Source organism: Callospermophilus lateralis, unplaced genomic scaffold, assembly GCF_048772815.1.
Source record: "Callospermophilus lateralis isolate mCalLat2 unplaced genomic scaffold, mCalLat2.hap1 Scaffold_129, whole genome shotgun sequence".
NCBI lineage: Eukaryota > Metazoa > Chordata > Mammalia > Rodentia > Sciuridae > Callospermophilus > Callospermophilus lateralis.
Window position 1 is genome coordinate 1,003,612 of NW_027512465.1, and position 18,154 is coordinate 1,021,765.

At 46.0% G+C, this 18,154-nt stretch overlaps 1 pseudogene; it reads left to right on the plus strand.

Moving 5' to 3' along the window:
• The first annotated feature begins 1,149 nt into the window (after positions 1–1,149).
• Positions 1,150–11,941, plus strand: LOC143389967 (synaptotagmin-2-like; annotated as a pseudogene).
• Positions 11,942–18,154: the final 6,213 nt, after the last annotated feature.

The window sequence follows — 18,154 nt, forward strand, 5'->3', positions numbered from 1 at the left end:
CAAATCTCGGTGACCTGGGGTTATGTGATTGTTTCTTAGATACAACACCAAAACCATAAGCAACAAAAGAAATACACTGGTCATCATCAAAAGTCATATATGTGATAACCCTCTTGGTCCCCTGCAGGGTGGGCGTGCTGCTCCTGAAGCAGTGTGGGTAGGGGCTGGGAATCTGTTAAACTGGAACCTCCCCCGCCCACCCTCTACCATCTGACAAGGAACGGGTATCCAGAATATGTAAAGAACTCTTACAACTCAATAATAAAAAGACAAACACTCAATTAACAAATTGGCAGAGGGCTTGAATAGGCATTTCTCCAAAGAAAACAATCAAATGGCTAATAAGCACATAAAAAGATGTTCAGCATCATTAGTCATCAGGGAAATGCAAATCAAAGCCACAATGAGATACAGCTTCATCCCTCACTAAGAAGGCTGTAAACAAATGGCATGACACATATTGTCCTGGATATGGTGAATGTGGAGCCCTCATCCATTGCTGAAAAGAACATCAATTCCTTGCAGCCACCTTGCAAGATAGTTGGCTAATTCCTCAAAATGTCAAACGCAGTAACCACACGACCCAGCAGTCTCAGTCCTCAGTGTGTATCTAAGAGACAGGGAAATACATGTCCACACTAAAACTCACACGTGGATGTTCATAGCAGGACTGATGATAACCCCGAAGTGGAACAATCCAGAGGTCCTTAAATGAATGAATACGTAAACAGAAATGTGTCCTGTTTATACAATAGAGTGTTATTTGGCAATAATAGAAATAAAAAACTGATATACGCTACACCATGGTGGACCCCGAAAACATCATGCTAAATGAAAGAAGCCAGTCCCAAAGGCTGCGTGTAAGGAATCCATTTATCTATCTATCATCTATTTATTTACTGATTTTTGGATACCAAGGATTGAGCTCCTTGGCTCACTGAGCCAAATCCCTGACCCCTTTTTACATTTTATTTAGAGACAGGGTCTCGCTAAACTGCTTAGAGCCTCTCTAAGTGGCTAAGGCTAACTCTCAATCCTCCTGTGTCAGCCTCCTCAAACTCTGGGACTACAGGTGTGTGCCACTGCGCCTAGCTTAGGAATCCATTTATATGAAATGTTTAGAAAAGGCAAATCTATGGAGATGGAAAGATGGCTGGTGGTGAGAGCTAGGGGGAGAATGTGTGTGGGGAGTAGCAGTTGGTGGCCGTGGGGTTTCCTTTGGGGGAGGGGAAATGTCCTAAAATTAGCTCATAGCTGTAGTTCCACAACTCTTTGACCACCCTGAAACCACTGAATACTTTAAACAAGTAAATTATATTGTGGATGAATTATACACTTGGGAGAGCTGTTTTTTTGTTTTTTTTTTTAAAGGTCCTGGGCAGTTGGGCAGACTGTGGGCATACCTGGCTCTCATTTTTCTTTGGTGATGGGCTGACTGCAGTTCTCAGAGAACCTGAGGGGCCTGCCAGCCCGAGAGCAGGTCCAGGGAGCCCTAAAAGACAGAACTTAAGAACTCCTAAAACTCTCTCTCAGAACTCAGTGCAGTGGAGAATTGACCCAACCAGAACAGTCTCACATTTTTCCTTTAAAATTATCCTGCTGCCAGGCACTGTGATGGACACCTGTAGTCCCAGCAACTCAGGAGGCAGGAGGATTGCAAATTCAAGGTCAGCCTCAGCAACTTAGCAAGGTCCTAAGCAACTTAGTGAGACACTGTCTCAAAATAAAAATTAAAAAAAGGGCTGGGGATGTGGTTCAGTGGTTAAGCACTCCTGAGTTCTATCCCTGGTGCAACATAAATGAAATAAAATAAAACTGGGTGCATCCTGCTCTGTAATTCCATGCTTGTTTTTGTAACTCCACGTGTATTTCCTTGCTTGTTTTAATTTCAAATATATTGTAAATCATTGGAGTCCAGTGTGGTGGTTCACACCCGTAATCAATCCCAGTGACTGGAGAGGCTGAAGCAGAAGGATCACAAGTTCACAGCCAACTTAGACCTTCCACAACTTAGTGAAATCCTGTCTCAAAAAATAAAAAGGACAGGGAATATAGCCCAGTGATAAAGTGCCCCTGAGTTCAATCCTCAGCCAAAAACAAATGGAAAATTGTCATTAGGTGAAACGGATGCTGTTCATTCTTATGAGCTGGTCTGCCTCTGTGTCTACACTGCTGGATTTCCTGGGGTGCAGCAGCCAATGGACACCTCCTTGGAACCCATGGTGTGTTTGGTGTGGAGGGAGGAGGCACATACCCACTCAGTTGTGAGAAGCAAAAATACCATTTGGGCACACGATTGGGGGTGAGGCAGAAACTCAAGAATATAACCTCAACCAGGCATGGTGGCATGCACCTGTAATCCCAGCAACTCAGGAGGCTGAGGCAGGAGGATTGCAAGTTTGAGGCCAGTCTCTGCAAACTAACAAGGCCCTGTCTCAAAAAAATAAAATAAAAAATCCAGGTGGTGGGTGGTATAGCATATGTGTGTGTGTGTGTGTGTGTGTGTGTGTGTGTGTGTGTGTGTTATATTGAACCTGGGGCCTTGCACATGCTAGGCAAGAGCCCAACCAATAAGCTACATACTCAGCCACATAGTAATATTTTTGCTAGCAAACAGTTGGAAACTATCTAAACGTCCAGACATTTTGACATTGACTAACCAATTACTCTACAGTGGGATATAATTTAGCTATTTAATGAAAAAGGAAAAATTTAGGGATAAAGTAAAAGGTTTCTGATAATATTTTAGGTAAAAAACAAAAGGCAGAACACCAAATTATATATAGCGTGGTCTCAACAAATCAAACAGCCAGAAAAATATAGTGGCATGAAATATACTGAATGCTCACCTTATGTCTCTGGATGGTGGAAATGTGGCCTCTCCTTCCTCCTTTGCTCCTTCTTTCCCTCCCCTTCCTTCCTCTCCCCTCTTCTCTCTCCTTCATCCCCCAATTTTGCCTCCATTCCCAGATTTTCTGCAGTCATCTTGGGTCACATTTATTATTAGTGAATCCAGTTCTTGCAGGTGGAGGAGGGGCATAGCAAGGGATGGAGATCCAGCCTTGGGGGAAGAGGTGGGTGCTGGGGGAGACGGGGAGGGAGGGAAAGAGGGCTGAGGAGAGAGGCCTAGAGGACAGGGGAGGAAGACGGAGCTGGGCAGTGAGTAGGAGTGTTGTGCGTGAGCCTTGTTTGGACAGGCAAAGAATCAAGGTAAAGTGACTGTCATGGAAGTCAGGGAGGACAGAAGGTGAAAGAGACCTCCCTGAAAACCTTGCCCTTTCCTAGACCTGCTGCGGGGTTAGATTTAAGTGAATCTGGGAAAAAGATTAGATTTCTAGGTTTTGGCGTCTGACAAAGATGTCAGAGAGCCGACTTGTTCAACTGAATTACTTTGGGAATATTTCCTAACCTCTCTGAACCTCTGTTTCCCCATCTGGTAAGTGGGAACAATAATACTTTGGTTGTTTAGATTAAACGAGGTCATACATGGAGAGTACTTTGCGCAGCCCCTGAATGTGTACTGACGTGATGGCTATTGTGTTTTTGCACAGGTGTTAATGTTATGCAGAACATCTTTGAACTCTAAAGGGATTGCCATTAATAGTTTTTGGCTTTTTTCTGCATTTTTGTTGGTGCATTATAGTTGTGTGAAGTGGTGGGATTTGTGGTTACATATTCATACGTGCACACAGTATGACGGTGTAACTTGGCCAATATCGTTCCCCAGTATTCCCTCTTCCCTCCCCTCCTCCCTCCCCTGGTCCTCTCCACTCTGCTGACCTCCCTTTGATTTTCATGAGACCCCACACCTTCCCTTTCCTTGTCCTCTCTAATGTCCACACAAGCTCTTAAGACAGCTTTCTCTGGTCCTTTGGGCAGCGCTTTCTGCATCGGGGTCTCTGGATGCTCACCCTGCCCTCTTCCCCTCTCATCCCCAGCTGTCCCCTCTGCCACCACGAGGAACATCTTCAAGAGGAATCAGGAGCCCATTGTGGCTCCTGCCACCACTACTGCTCCGCTGCCAGTCGGCCCTGCAGACAACTCCACAGGGAGCGGGGGCGCGGGGACGTGGGGGAGAGCCAGGAGGACATGTTCGCCAAGCTGAAGGACAAGTTCTTTAACGAGATCAACAAGATCCCCTGTGAGTGGCCCTGGGGGCTGAGAGGGGACTCTGGGGAGGGCCTGTGGGCAGGGCAGAGCTTGCAGGCGGGGGCGCCCTGGGATGGGTTTGCTTCCTGAAGCGTGGGTCTCAGCCTGGATTCTCTGCAGAACCCCTTTAGGAAGCGGGGCTATGGTCTTGAACTAATGGGGTGACCAAGGAGATTAGTTTATGTGCCTCAACTCCCAGCAAGGGGAAAATATTTTACAACTTAGAACATTATTTTAAAAGGAAAAATTTTGTAGAAATCATAGTTTTCGGTAGTATAGTAAAACCACTTCATTTTGAAATATGGAAAATAAAAGCCCTGCTGCTTTCTGAATTCTGGCCAAGGCTGTCTGCACAGGCCCAGTTTCTGGGGGGGCAGCCACACTGGTGAGACCCAGTGCTTCAGGACCACGGAGAGCAGCCCACCCCCACTGGGAACACCTGACATTGCAAAGCCCAGGCTTCCTGGTGGCCAGAACCTTAAAGAGCCTCTGTCCCTGAGTCAGCCCTCTCCACGCTAGTGGTGGGGCCAAGGGACTCTTCCTTCACACGGGTGTGATAAGGACTAGTCCATCTGCTCCAGCGTGAGCTTCTCCGAGGATCAAAGTAGACACACTCCTGTTCATGGAGCCGAGCTGGTGTTCTGAGCAGCACCCGTCGCTCTCTCCTCCACCAGAGCCACAGGCTTGGGAAGAGCAGGGCATTGCTGGACAGTCGCCCGAGCACCGCAACTCTGCAAACCACTGGGCACGTGGCTTAAGAAAGGGACAGCGCGGGCATTGGGTTGGGGGTCACGGGCCCCTGTTTTGCCAGTGCTGAGGGGTCCGGGCCACAAGGCCCTGTGTGCTGACCGGGGCTCTTCTCTGTGGGCAGTGCCTCCCTGGGCTCTGATCGCCATCGCCGTGGTCGCGGGCCTCCTGCTCCTCACCTGCTGCTTCTGCATCTGCAAGAAATACTGCTGCAAGAAGAAGAAGAACAAGAAGAAGGGCAAAGGCATGAAGAACGCCATGAATATGAAGGACATGAAGGGGGGCCAGGTAGGCGAGGGTGGCCGGGCGTCTGCCGGCCACCACGGGGTGGCTCCGGGGCTGCCACAGCTAAGCTGGCTCCTCCTGCAGACTCCACAGGGCTCTGTGGGCTACAACTAGGGTAACATCATCCACCGTCTGTTAGTGGCAAGGGGAGCTTACCCAGGTGACAGCATGAGCTCATCCCTGAGAAGGAAAGGGAGAGAGCCAGGCCCCCATCCCAGGCAGCCACTGGAACAGAGGAGGGCAAGAGAGACCCCTCCATCACCAGGAGAACACTGCGGGTGACCTGTGTTTTCCCACCAGGAGAGACTGAAGGACAGCAGGTGCCTGTTTGCAGGCATCTAGCTGGGCTGGGCCGGGGTGAGGAGTTGAATGAGCCGGGAGAAAGGTCTTCAGGCACCAGGTCAGGGGCGAATGGAATCATGACTCATCAGAATAACTGTTATTTATTTTTTGGTACTAGGAATTGAAACCAGGGCCACTTTACCACTGGGCCACACCCCTAGCTCTTTTTCTGTGTCTCCCTGAGTTGCTTAGTGCCTAAGTTGCTGAGGCTGACTTTGAACTCACGATCCTCCTGCCTCAGCCTCCTGAGTTGCTGGGGTTATAGGCATGCGTGGTGCATCATAATAATTTAATTTAATTTACCACTGTCTTTTGGTGTTGGTCAACCTCAAAAGGTCCCTTAATATGCCAAAGCCTCAAGTCTACAGAGGCCCCTGTGTGCATCATGGTCCCCATGTTTTCATCGGGGATGACGGGGTGGCATCTCTCGCTCAAGGAACCAGGATGGAGGTTGAAAGAAAGAGGCAGCCTCAAGAATTTGACCAGAAGTCATCGTGGTCTTGAGTGCTTATGTGCACGTGTATACACGGGCCAGAAGAAGCCTGCAGTGTGTGTGTGTGGGTGTGCACGTGCTCACGTGTGTGTGTGTGTGTCCAAGAGTGACCTGGGCCAAGTCGTCCTGAGCTCACCTTGTGGCGGTGACATCAGGGGCTGGCTTGAGCCACAGGCTTTTCTCTGACATCACTTTCTCTCCTCTCTTCCCTCCTGTGTGGACGCACCCTGCTCCTGTTGGCCTGGGATGCCCTGCTGGTATGTCTTGCCCAGGATGAGGAGGGGGGTCCAAGCTGGGGAAAGTGTGAGGGAATGTTCTTGTCACAGAAGTGAGTTCCCTGCCTCAAGAAGCAAGCTCTGCCACGTGGCAGAGCTCCTGGCCGCCTGGCACTGTGCTCCTGGAGGGGAGCGAGGCACCACGCCCAGAACCTGGCTTCCCAATGCAGGGCTGGGCTGTGCCCGGGCTGCCCGTGGGCTGGGGGGCAGCGGCGTCCCCCCACCTTCCCTCATGGTCCCACTCAGCTCTGGCTCAGGGTCTGGCACAGAGGGGACAGGTTCCCGTCACCTCTTGCTGGGCCAAGCTGCTCTCTTCTCTCCTTTTAACCCATTTCCCTATCCTCAGGTCCCCAGGATGACGATGACAATGAGACGGGCCTGACTGAGGGGGAAGGCGAAGGGGAGGAGGAGAAGGAGCCGGAGAACCTGGGCTAACTGCAGTTTTCCTTGGACTATGATTTTCAGGCTAACCAGGTGGGTGGGGCTGGTGGGGACAGGCAAGGCAGGGCTTGGTTCTTGGGGCAGGATGGGGATAGACGCAGTGATTCTAGAGGTTGTGGACATTGTCCCTTTCCATGGAGAGGGCAAGTTGGAAGACACAGGGGGTGTATTCCTGGGGGTCAACCCTGGCATGGCCACCATCTGATCTGGGGAGGTTCCAGGGGGACTCTGCTATTAACCTGCCCACCAAGCTCAGGTAAAGCAACTCATCTCTCAACTTCAGGTTCTCCAAACATCATTCCAAATTTCTGGGAGTGGAGATGGAGACCAGTCTGCCCTCCAGCAGGGGCCTGGCCTGCTCTCCAGCTGCCCCCGCTGGGAGGGACGGGCAGGGCTAGGAATGGGGTGGGACCTGGTCTGGGGCAGCAGGTACTCAGGCCCTTCCCTCTCTCTTCACAGCTCACGGTGGTCGTTCTGCAGGCTGCTGAGCTACCTGCCCTGGACATGGGCGGCACCTCAGATCCCTACGTCAAAGTCTTCCTTCTTCCAGACAAGAAGAAGAAATATGAGACCAATGTCCATCGGAAGACCCTAAACCCTGCCTTCAATGAGACCTTCACCTTCAAGGTAAGGAGGACAGGAGAATGGCTAAGCCCGCTCTCTGCCTCTGAGTTCTGCAGACCTTTCCCTGGTGCTTAGCCATGGCTGGGGCCCTGGGACCAGCTCAATTCGACAGTGGTAGGCCAGGTGTAGGCAACATGGAGTCCCTGTAGACCTCTGTGGAGGATGGGGCTCCCTCCTACTGTTCCCTCAGGCCCCCATCTCCTCTCTGTCTCTTAGCACTGCTGGGAGCCCTGTGGGATGGCTGGAGCAGGGACTCAGGCACCTGCCCACAGCCTCGCCTTCTGATCCCCTTGTGCCAGACAGGTGCCATACCAGGAGCTGGGGGGCAAAACCCTGGTGATGGCCATCTACGACTTTGACCGCTTCTCCAAACATGACATCATTGGAGAGGTAAAGGTGCCCATGAACACCGTGGACCTTGGCCAGCCCATCAAGGAGTGGAGAGACCTGCAGGGTGGAGAGAAGGAGGAGGTGAGAGCGGGAGTAGGCCGGGCCCAGAGGAAGGAAATGCCACTACTGGCCTGGGCTCTCTCCCCTAGTTCGCTCAGCATGATGGGAACAGGGTGGACGGCGAGTCGGGCTCCAGGGTCAGGGTCCAGCTCCACATGCCTGGCTGCTGACTCTGGGCAAGTTGCTGAGACTCTCTGGGTGTGGACTCTCTCCTTTAGACTCCAAGGTGAAGATTAACTGTCCGTGTAAAGCGCCTGGTATTGTCCACCCAAATAAGGAAGTCATTATTACTGTTTCTCCTAGATTCTGCTGTCACTTAGGGCCAGGGACGCATGACTGCCTCGGTTTACCCACCAGGAAGGTTCATATTTGCTCTAAAGTTTTCTCAGCATGGAAGCTTGTCCTTCAAGCAACTGCTAAGGACACTTCCTTCAGCCACCACATATTCGCTAAGCACTGACCGTGTGCCCAAACCCCCATTTTAGCAGAGACCTTAGGAATCAGGAACCCTGAGTCCTCATCCAGTCCTCAATGCCAGAGTGCTGTGTGACTCTGAGGAAACCATCTCCCTCTGAGAGTCTCCATTTCTCATGGGTCACAAAGAATCCTTGTCTGTCTACACACACTGCAGTGCCAATAACAGAAGAAGAAGAAGGAAGAGGAGGGGTGGGGGGAGGAGGAGGAAGGGAGGAGGAGGGGGGAGGAGGAGGAGGAGGAGGAGGAGGAGGAGGAAAAGTGTTTGAAACCCATAAACCACTCTGCAAGGGGAACGGTTGGCCAGCGGAGATGGCTCAGGGAGGAGACTTCTGAGATAAGCAGTCTCCAGTTCCCCTGGGAATGAACACTTGACCTTATACCTGCTCCTGGACTTCCCACCTGACTTGGGCCTGGGGAAGGGGCTGAGCATTTCCCACACCTGCCTAGGTCTGCTTGGTCCACTCACCCGTCAGCCTCCTCAGGACGCGGCTGTGAACTGCATCTTAGGCCAGGCCCTGAGGTCAGACACTGTAGGACCTTCTCAACCATCACAGCTGTGGGGACTAGGGACTGAGGGAGAAGGCAATATGGATGTGCTAGTCTTGACAAGATGGGGTCAGCCATGCTAGCGACAGTGGGATGGCTGAGGTGACCTGAGTCCCACTTCTTTCCCTGGACAGCCAGAGAAGCTGGGAGACATCTGCACCTCCCTACGCTACGTGCCCATGGCCGGGAAGCTCACTGTCTGCATCCTGGAGGCCAAGAACCTCAAGAAGATGGATGTGGGTGGCCTTTCAGGTACATGCAGAGCTTCTGGCTGCCATTGGGTGGCACCAGTGAGCCAGTCACGGCCCAGAAACCCAGGAGATTGCACACCCCAACAAGGAGGAGGAGGTCTTTCCTGTCCTGGAACCTGGGTGTCTGCCTTCAGAGCAGGGGAGCTCTGACCCCCTGTCTGAGGTGTCTTCCCAGTGTTCCCCAGCCATTCCCAGTGGGCTACAGAGGATCAGAGAGATTTCAATGAGTTAGTGACAGGATTTTGCTTCTCCCAGGGAAGTGTAGGAAGTGGATGAGGCCTACCTAAAGTGGGCCTCTCCATCAGGCCACCCCACTGGGGACACTTCCAGGAGAGGCGGTAGGCTCTGCTGGCTCTGCCCTGGCAAGGGACTCCATGCGTACATGGCGGATGCTGAGTTTTAGACTTACCTGGTGAGAAATGGGACCGACCCTGAATCACCAGGTACCGGTGATTGCAGCCCCCTGTCTCTGCCATGCTGTCCCAGAGAATCAGCCTATGCTGGACTCGTCACTGAGCCAGTATATGACCTTTGATGGGTCATTTCCCTTCTTCAGTCTTACTTTCTCATCTGCAAGTTTGGGAAGATGGACTTGGGCAGGATCAGGACTAGGCAGAGGTGCCCCTGCCTAGCACAGTCATCACCAGCTGAGCTCCATACTCTCTCACAGGCCTAACTTAGAAGCAGAAATTTCCTCAATGTGAAACTCCAGGAAGCCACAAGCAACCAGTCAGAACTGGTCCTTGAGGTGAAACCTACTGCCAGCCTTGAGGATCCTCTGTGTCTTTTGGGTTTCCTGTCCTGTGCTCCTTTAGAATTTGGAAGGACATGGTTGTACATATGGGCCAGGGGGTGACACCAGTGAGACTGGAAGTGACTAAGGAGGAAATAGTCTCTTTCCCTTCCATCCTCCCTTGGTCATCCCTGCCCCCATGTTCCCTGCTTCCTAAGTCTGCTCCCATCTTCCCCTCTAACCCCTTCCTCCCTCCTCTTCCCCCCCCCCAACTTTTCTTTCCTTCCCTTCCTCCATCCCTTTCTTCTGTCCCACCAGAAAGTGCTGTACATGGTGGAGATGAGGTTTGTTTTTCTCCACTTCTGGGTGGGACTGGGATCTGGACTTGGTAAGGTGGGAGACACAGACCATTCTGGGCTGGAAGTCAGATGCAGGGGCTTGCAGGGGGGTGGTTCTCTTCAGGGGAGCTGTCCTTCCCCCTCTTCTCCCTCTTTGAAGGGCAAGAGTGCCAAGGGGCTCTTCAGAGTTGAAGTTGTCCGGTTTGAGGTGTCCATAATGTCATTTATGGAATCTTCAGGGGAATAGCAAAGATGTGATCCCCAGAGGAATCTTCACAATGGAAAGCTTCAGATGTGGCTCAAACATCTCAAATCCACAAGTTCAAAGCCAACATAATGGTCTTCTCCCTCCCTGATCCCATCCAAACCTGCTTTGTCTAAATTCTGTTTTCAGTGAATGACCCCACATCTTGCCAGTGGCCCAGGTCAGAAGCCTGAGTTTCATCTGAGACCCCAGTCCTTTTTCTTTTCCCATTTATTCAACATATTTCCTGAGCATTTTCTAAGTGCCAGGCACTTGCTAGTGGCTGGGAAAATAAGTGTATAGAACACACAGACCTGCTGTCAAGGCCCTCATAGTGGGAGGGGCCCAGAAAACATGGTGGGATGGTGGCTTCAGTGTGCCTAAGATTTAGGGGAGGCTTTGCAAAGAAAGCTTTGCCCTAAGAGATGAGCCTGAGTTGGTAGGGAGGGGGGAGAAAGGCATTGACTGTCCCCTCAACAAGTCCAAATGATCACCAAGTCCTCTTGATTCTCTCCTCTAAATACCTCTCTGGTCTGGCCCTGACTTCCCATCCCCACTGTCCTGGTTCACATTCACTAATACATCCCTGCAGACCCCTAGCCATCAAGTCCATTCCTCCCACCTCAGGGCCAGGGTTCTCCTAACAGATCCATGCCACCCCTTTTCTTATGTCTTCAGGAGTTTCCTACTGTTTATCTGAATGATAGATAAAAAGCAAATACGTAGCTGACTCCATCCTGTCCAGCTGACCTCACTTCCTACCCAGCTGACCTCACTTTCTGTGTCTCAATCTATACTTCATTGAATCTAAACTTCTGTTTCTCAGTTACCAGTGCACTCTCCTGTCTCTGTGCCCTTTCCAAGGCTAATCTTCTTTTCTGGAACTCTCTTCTCTTTTCTGCGGTCTGTGAAGCCCTTCCTGTATTGACCCAAGCAGGACTGTCATTTCCTCTGAGTTTCCGTTGCACCTGGTGTTCCCCTCTCTAGCATAACCTTTATTATTTTGTGTGGCAATTTTTTGATTATGTGCATGTTGATGTCATTAGAGGTAAAATTCATCTTTTCCTCCTCCCATCCCCTCTGCAAGTACTGACAGTGCCTGGAGCATTTCTTGTGGTGCACAAAATGCTGTTGGTAGCAACACAGGTTGTCCCCAAAGGTGTGACCTTTGCCTCCATGTAAATTCAGTCTTATTGGGAGCCCGAGATGGAAGGCAATAAGGAGCCCAGGGAGGCCTTTCTTCCCAATTGTTTGGAGTAAATGTTGATGGAGGGAAATTTGGATTTGGAATTCCATGTCTTCACTTTCCAACATCCTCCCTCCTTGGCTTCCCTTGCAGAAAGTCCAGGTGGTGGTCACTGTGCTGGACTATGACAAGCTGGGCAAGAATGAAGCCATCGGTAAGATCTTTGTGGGCAGCAATGCCACAGGCACAGAGCTGCAACACTGGTCTGATATGCTGGCCAACCCCTGGAGGCCCATCGCCCAGTGGCACTCACTGAAGCCGGAGGAGGAGGTGGACACACTTCTGGGCAAGAATAAGTAGATGGCCGCGGCTGGGTCCCCGTGTCCTTGATGGACACTGACAAGATCCAGAGCTATCAATACCTCAGTTATGCGACCTTAGAGGTTTTCTTCATCGTTTGTGGTTGTGTCCTTGTTTTTCCTTCCCTTTTCTCTTTTTCAAGACCAACTTTCCTTTGATGGCTGTGTGAGGAGAGTCCCCTAAGAGGTGGAAGAGAAGCCTGGCTCTGTTCATCATCCCAGAAGCTGCAGTCACTGCATGCCCTGCCGGTTCCCCCTCACTCTCTCAAAGCTTTGTTCAAGCCTCACCCTGGGTGAGGCCCTCTCCTGGTGGGAAGTTGCAGCGCTTCCTGGTTTTTGTGCATCCTGGACCAACAACATGGCAGCACATCTTGCTTTGCAACAGCCAAGGCAGCACAGTAGCCAACGCGTGTGAATGTGTGTGTGTGTGTGTGTGTGTGTGTGAGAGAGAGAGAGAGAGAGAGAGAGAGAGAGAGTGTCTTTGAGTATTTTTCTTCATTTCTGGGATGAGCCATGGACAATGGGAAGAGAAGGCTCTTCAGGGACATGAGTAGATGAAGAAAGTCCACTGTCTTAGTGGAAGATGGTCTACCAGATGGCAGGAAGGCTCAGAATCCCAGTCAGAGGCTGAAAGCCCTCATACTCCTCTGGGTGGACATCTGGGAGGCAGCAAGATGTGGGGACTGGATGTGTCCAGAACTAGAAGACACAAAAGGGTCTACAAAGAAACTACTAGAGCTAATAAATGAATTCAGCAAAGTGGCAAGATATAAAATCAACACGCATAAATCAAAGGCATTCCTGTATATCAGCAACAAATCCTCTGAAATGGAAATGAGGACAACCACTCCATTCACAATATCCTCAAAAAAAATAAAATAAAATACTTGGGAATCAACCTAACAAAAGAGGTGAAAGATTTATACAATGAAAACTACAAAACCCTAAAGAGAGAAATAGAAGAAGATCTTAGAAGATGGAAAAATATACCCTGTTCATGGATAGGCAGAACTAACATCATTAAAATGGCAATATTACCAAAAGTTCTCTATAGGTTCAATGCAATGCCAATCAAAATCCCAACCGCATTTCTTGTAGAAATAGAGAAACCAATCATGAAATTCATATGGAAAAATAAAAGACCCAGAATAGCAAAAGCAATTCTAAGCAGGAAGTGTGAATCAGGAGGTGTAGCGATACCAGATTTCAAACTGTACTACAAAGCAATAGTAACAAAAACAGCATGGTACTGGTACCAAAACAGGCGGGTGGACCAATGGTATAGAATAGAGGACACAGAAACCAATCCACAAAATTACAACTGTCTTATATTCAATAAAGGGGCTAAAAGCATGCAATGGAGGAAGGATAGCATCTTCAACAAATGCTGCTGGGAAAACTGGAAATCCATATGCAACAAAATGAAACTGAATCCCCTCCTCTCGCCATGCACAAAAGTTAACTCAAAATGGCTCAAGGACCTTGATATCAAATCAGATACATGGCATCTGATAGAAGAAAAGGTTGGCTCCGATCTACATATTGTGGGGTCGGGCTCCAAATTCCTTAATAGGACACCCATAGCACAAGAGTTAATAACAAGAACCAACAAATGAGACTTACTTAAACTAAAAAGTTTTTTTTCTCAGCAAGAGAAACAATAAGAGAGGTAAATAGGGAGCCTACATCATGGAAACAAATTTTTACTCCTCACACTTCAGATAGAGCTCTAATATCCAGAGTATACAAAGAACTCAAAAAATTAAACAATAAGAAAACAAATAACCCAAGCAACAAATGGGCCAAAGAACTGAACAGACACTTCTCAGAGGAGGACATACAATCAATCAACAAGTACATGAAAAAATGCTCACCATCTCTAGCAGTCAGAGAAATGCAAATCAAAACCACCCTAAGATACCATCTCACTCCAGTAAGATTGGCAGCCATTATGAAGTCGAACAATAACAAGTGCTGGCGAGGATGTGGGGAAAAGGGTACTCTTATACATTGCTGGTGGGACTGCAAATTGGTGAGGCCAATATGGAAACCAGTATGGAGATTCCTGGGAAAGCTGGGAATGGAACCACCATTTGACCCAGCTATTGCCCTTCTCGGACTATTCCCTGAAGACCTCAAAAGAGCGTACTACAGGGATACTGCCACATCGATGTTCATAGCAGCACAATTCACAATAGCTAGACTGTGGAACCAACCCCAATGCCCCTCAATAGATGAATGGATAAAAAAATGTGGCATTTATACACAATGGTGTACTACGCAGCACTAAGAAATGACAAAATCATGGAATTTGCAGAAAAATGAATGGCACTAGAGCAGATTATGCTAAGTGAAGCTAGCCAATCCCCAAAAAACAAATGCCAAATGTCTTCTTTGATATAATGAGAGCAACTAAGAACAGAGCAGGGAGGAAGAGCAGGAGGAAAAGTTTAACATTAAACAGAGTCATGAAGTGGGAGGGAAAGGGAGAGAAAAGGGAAATTCCATGGAAATGGAAGGAGACCCTCATTGTTATACAAAATTACATATAAGAGTTTGTGAGGGGAATGGGAAAAAAATAAGGAGAGAAATGAATTACAGTAGATGGGGTAGAGAGAGAAGATGGGAGGGGAGGGGAGGGGGATAGTAGAGGATAGAAAAGGTAGCAGAATACAACAGTTACTATTATGGTATTATGTAAAAATGTGGATGTGTAACCCATGTGATTCTGCAATCTTTGTAATGTTTTGAATAACCAATAAAAAAAAGAAAACAAATTCTTCATTCTGTTATTTCTTAAAAACTTACAATCTGACTGAGAAGATCACAGAAAATATATTTGGCAAGGGAAGAACATGGATATATTTAAGATCATGTAGAACAAGAGTTGGACCTGAGAGAATGTAAGCAAAGAAATATTTAATTTAGAGGGATCCAGGAAAACCGTCTTTTCTTCTGTCTTAGGAAGGTATTCAAGAGTAGGAGTATTTTCCCAACTCACTCCTGGGGCTTAGGATATACTTTAAAACACAAACAAAACCTATATAAGATTGATGACAGTAATCCTGATGTGGGCCATGAGGTTTACCTCAGGTTATGAAATAGTTAGGGACTCTATCAACCAAAAAGTGTGACACACAGAGGGGGTATTTTAAAGGCTTTCTGAGGAAAACTACAACACTTGCAGTCTCTCCTTAGCTTTCATGATCTAGGAAGGGAACTGTTCACCTGGGAATCCTTTGGAGGTCCTCTAAGAATTATTCCCGGTATCAAAAACCATGCTACAAATGTGTAGAAGTGATTTTTAAAAATTTAATATCCTAGTATGAAAGACACATTAAACAAAATAGAATACAGTGTAAAAATAAAAGGAAATATTTACAGTTCATATATTATAAATTATATTCATATTTATATACAAAGAATTTCTACAAATAAATAAGACAATACATTTTCATGAAAAAAAGTAAAGAAAAAATGTATTTTAATTTTCTTGATTTATTTCATTAGCTATTTACATAAAAATACATGTCATATACTTTAAATACATATAATAAAAGAAAAATAATAAAAAGGAGATATCAAAGCATCAGTTTACAAAAATATTAAAAGAAAAGTTGCCTGAACACATTCAAAACTCTCAATTATGGGTGAATAAAAATATAATCAACACAAAAAAGAAACTTTTGACGAAAACACAATGTTATTAGCATACAGTGTTGTAGAGGGCAATAACATACATCATCAACATGCTTATAAATTGTCTTATACTCCTAGGAAAGTAATTTCTAATATCCAGCAAAATATTTAATCTGCATATACTTTGATAAAGTAAATTATATTTTTAGAAATATATTCATTACAATGTAGTAAAGGAATTTGGTTTCAGAAAAAACTGGATCCTGGGTCCTGTTATACCATTATTACATATATTCCCTAGAAAAAATGTTCTTATTTTTAAAAACCTCAAATTACTCATTTGAAAACGAGATAATAAGAACAAATTTGCCTCACAGGGTTATTCTGTAGATTAAGTGAAATCATGCATGTAAAGCAATTAACACATTTTAGGGAGTTGATAAATGTTAAATATTATGATTATTTTTAATTATACTATAGGACAGTCTCAAGTGTAAATAAACAATTGTGTGAATATGTTTATTGTATTTAAAAATAATAATTTCTATTAATAGTATTTATTACAGTCTTAAAATTGAGGCAGTTATCTTTGTAAAGTTATATTGAACAAAGAATGAATTTGTACTCAGAAGACAGGAGAAATGATGCTGCATATGACTCAGGCAACACATGCAAAGGATGCAGATTCAGAAAATTACTACTATCTAGTAGGCCGGTCCTTAAATGTTTATTAAGTACACACTTCTAATTCTTTAAAAGGATGTGCTCTAGAGATTAACAGGGATTCATAAAAAGTGGTGGTCTTTATATATGAAAGAAGTGTTAACTTGCCATTTTAAAACTATGCATACTTTTCATTTCAGAAAGTCATAGCTGTTCCAAATTTGTTTTTGAGATTATGGACTATGAATGAGCATCATTGTGCTTTGGAAACTCAGTAGTATTAACAATAGAAAGACTGGGATTTAAATACATGACATTCAGTTAGGATGCCAAACTGAATGAGTCATGTCCAAGGACTGCCCCCAAATTTCTGCCATTGAGTATATTCTGCTTAACATATTTTTTTCCAAAGAGTTGGGGGAGGTATTAATGGTATGACTCCTAAATTTTCAGTCCACACATACTTAGTTTAGGACAATTCAGACAAGTGATCCAATCAAGAGTTTAAATGATCTCAGGAATAGGGACTAAGTTAAAATCAACAGATACTGTTTAACAAAGGAAACTATAAATAGCTTCAAATTCAAATTATCAATCACCCAATTATAGAAGTTCATGTGAAAAACTACTATTATCCACAACAAGAACGTTCCCCAATTGCACTGCAACTGTTAAAAAAAAAAAAAATTCTCACATTGTTTTACCAGTCTCCCATTCCCTTCAGTGTTTGGATTATTGTATTCCATTTTGGATAACACATTTTAAAAGAAACATTGAAACCTATAATAGTTCCAGAGGGCATACAAAAACATGTTATAGATTTAAGAGTTGAAGGAAGTAGGCATGTTTCCCCTAATGAAGGGGAAATTGAGGGGAGAAATAATAGATCTATTCAAACATCAGAAGGTTTTATTTTTATTTTTTTCAAAATAAGGAACTGAGTTGTGATATCCAATTTAGAGAGTAGCTGAAAGCTGCAGGGAGGTGAGGTTTATTTTAGGAAAGACTTTCTCACAATTAGAGGTGTTCTATATTGCAGTAAACACTTTTTTTGGTATTAAAATCCTCATAGCTGGAAGTACTTAAGTAAACAGTAGGAAAACACATTCAGGGTTGTAGAAGAGGCATAGGAAAGAGTTGGAGTAAATTACTTCTACATTTATTTTATACAAAGAAGCATCATAAAGTAGAATGAATACTAATCTTGAAGGCAGAAGACATCCAGGCCTAACTTGCTCTATCACTCACCCATATTTTAAGGCAATGTAACTTACAGTGATGTGAAAGTTTGATTAGGGCAGGAGATAGTCAGCAATAGCTACAAGGAGACTTTTAGAATAACTGGAAATGCAGGGTTTCAAAGTGCAGTGGTACCAAGATTCTCCTCAACCCAATGAGAAGGGAAGTCACAGGGACAAGAATCTTCCATAATGAACACACATCCTTCCACAATTGTGTCCTTGTTTACATGGCTTTAAAGTTCTAGTCGTCTCCTATTAGGTATGTCCTGTTTATTTTGTCATTTATTTTATAATAGCATCATTGACTCACAGGGATTCAAAAAAGGTCTTTGTGATTCAGTTTACTTTTGTATTTCAGTTATCACATGTCTTGGTTTTTTATGTAATTCCCCCCTAGCCATTCCATTCATTAAGCATCTTCATAAAACAGTTTTCTGTCGTCTGAGATTTAGAATAAATAGATTTCATGTGCTTGACTCTGGATGTTTTTACAAAGCAGATTATATAAATCTAGGCACAGAAGACTCTGTGAGACCCAAGCATTATTATTTTAGTCCTCCAATCATAAAGAATTTATTCTGTTTGATTTTGTAATCTCTGCTTCAGGAAGGAGCTCAGAAGACCAAAAATAACATTACAGAATAGGCCAAACTTGAACTCCACGCACCCTC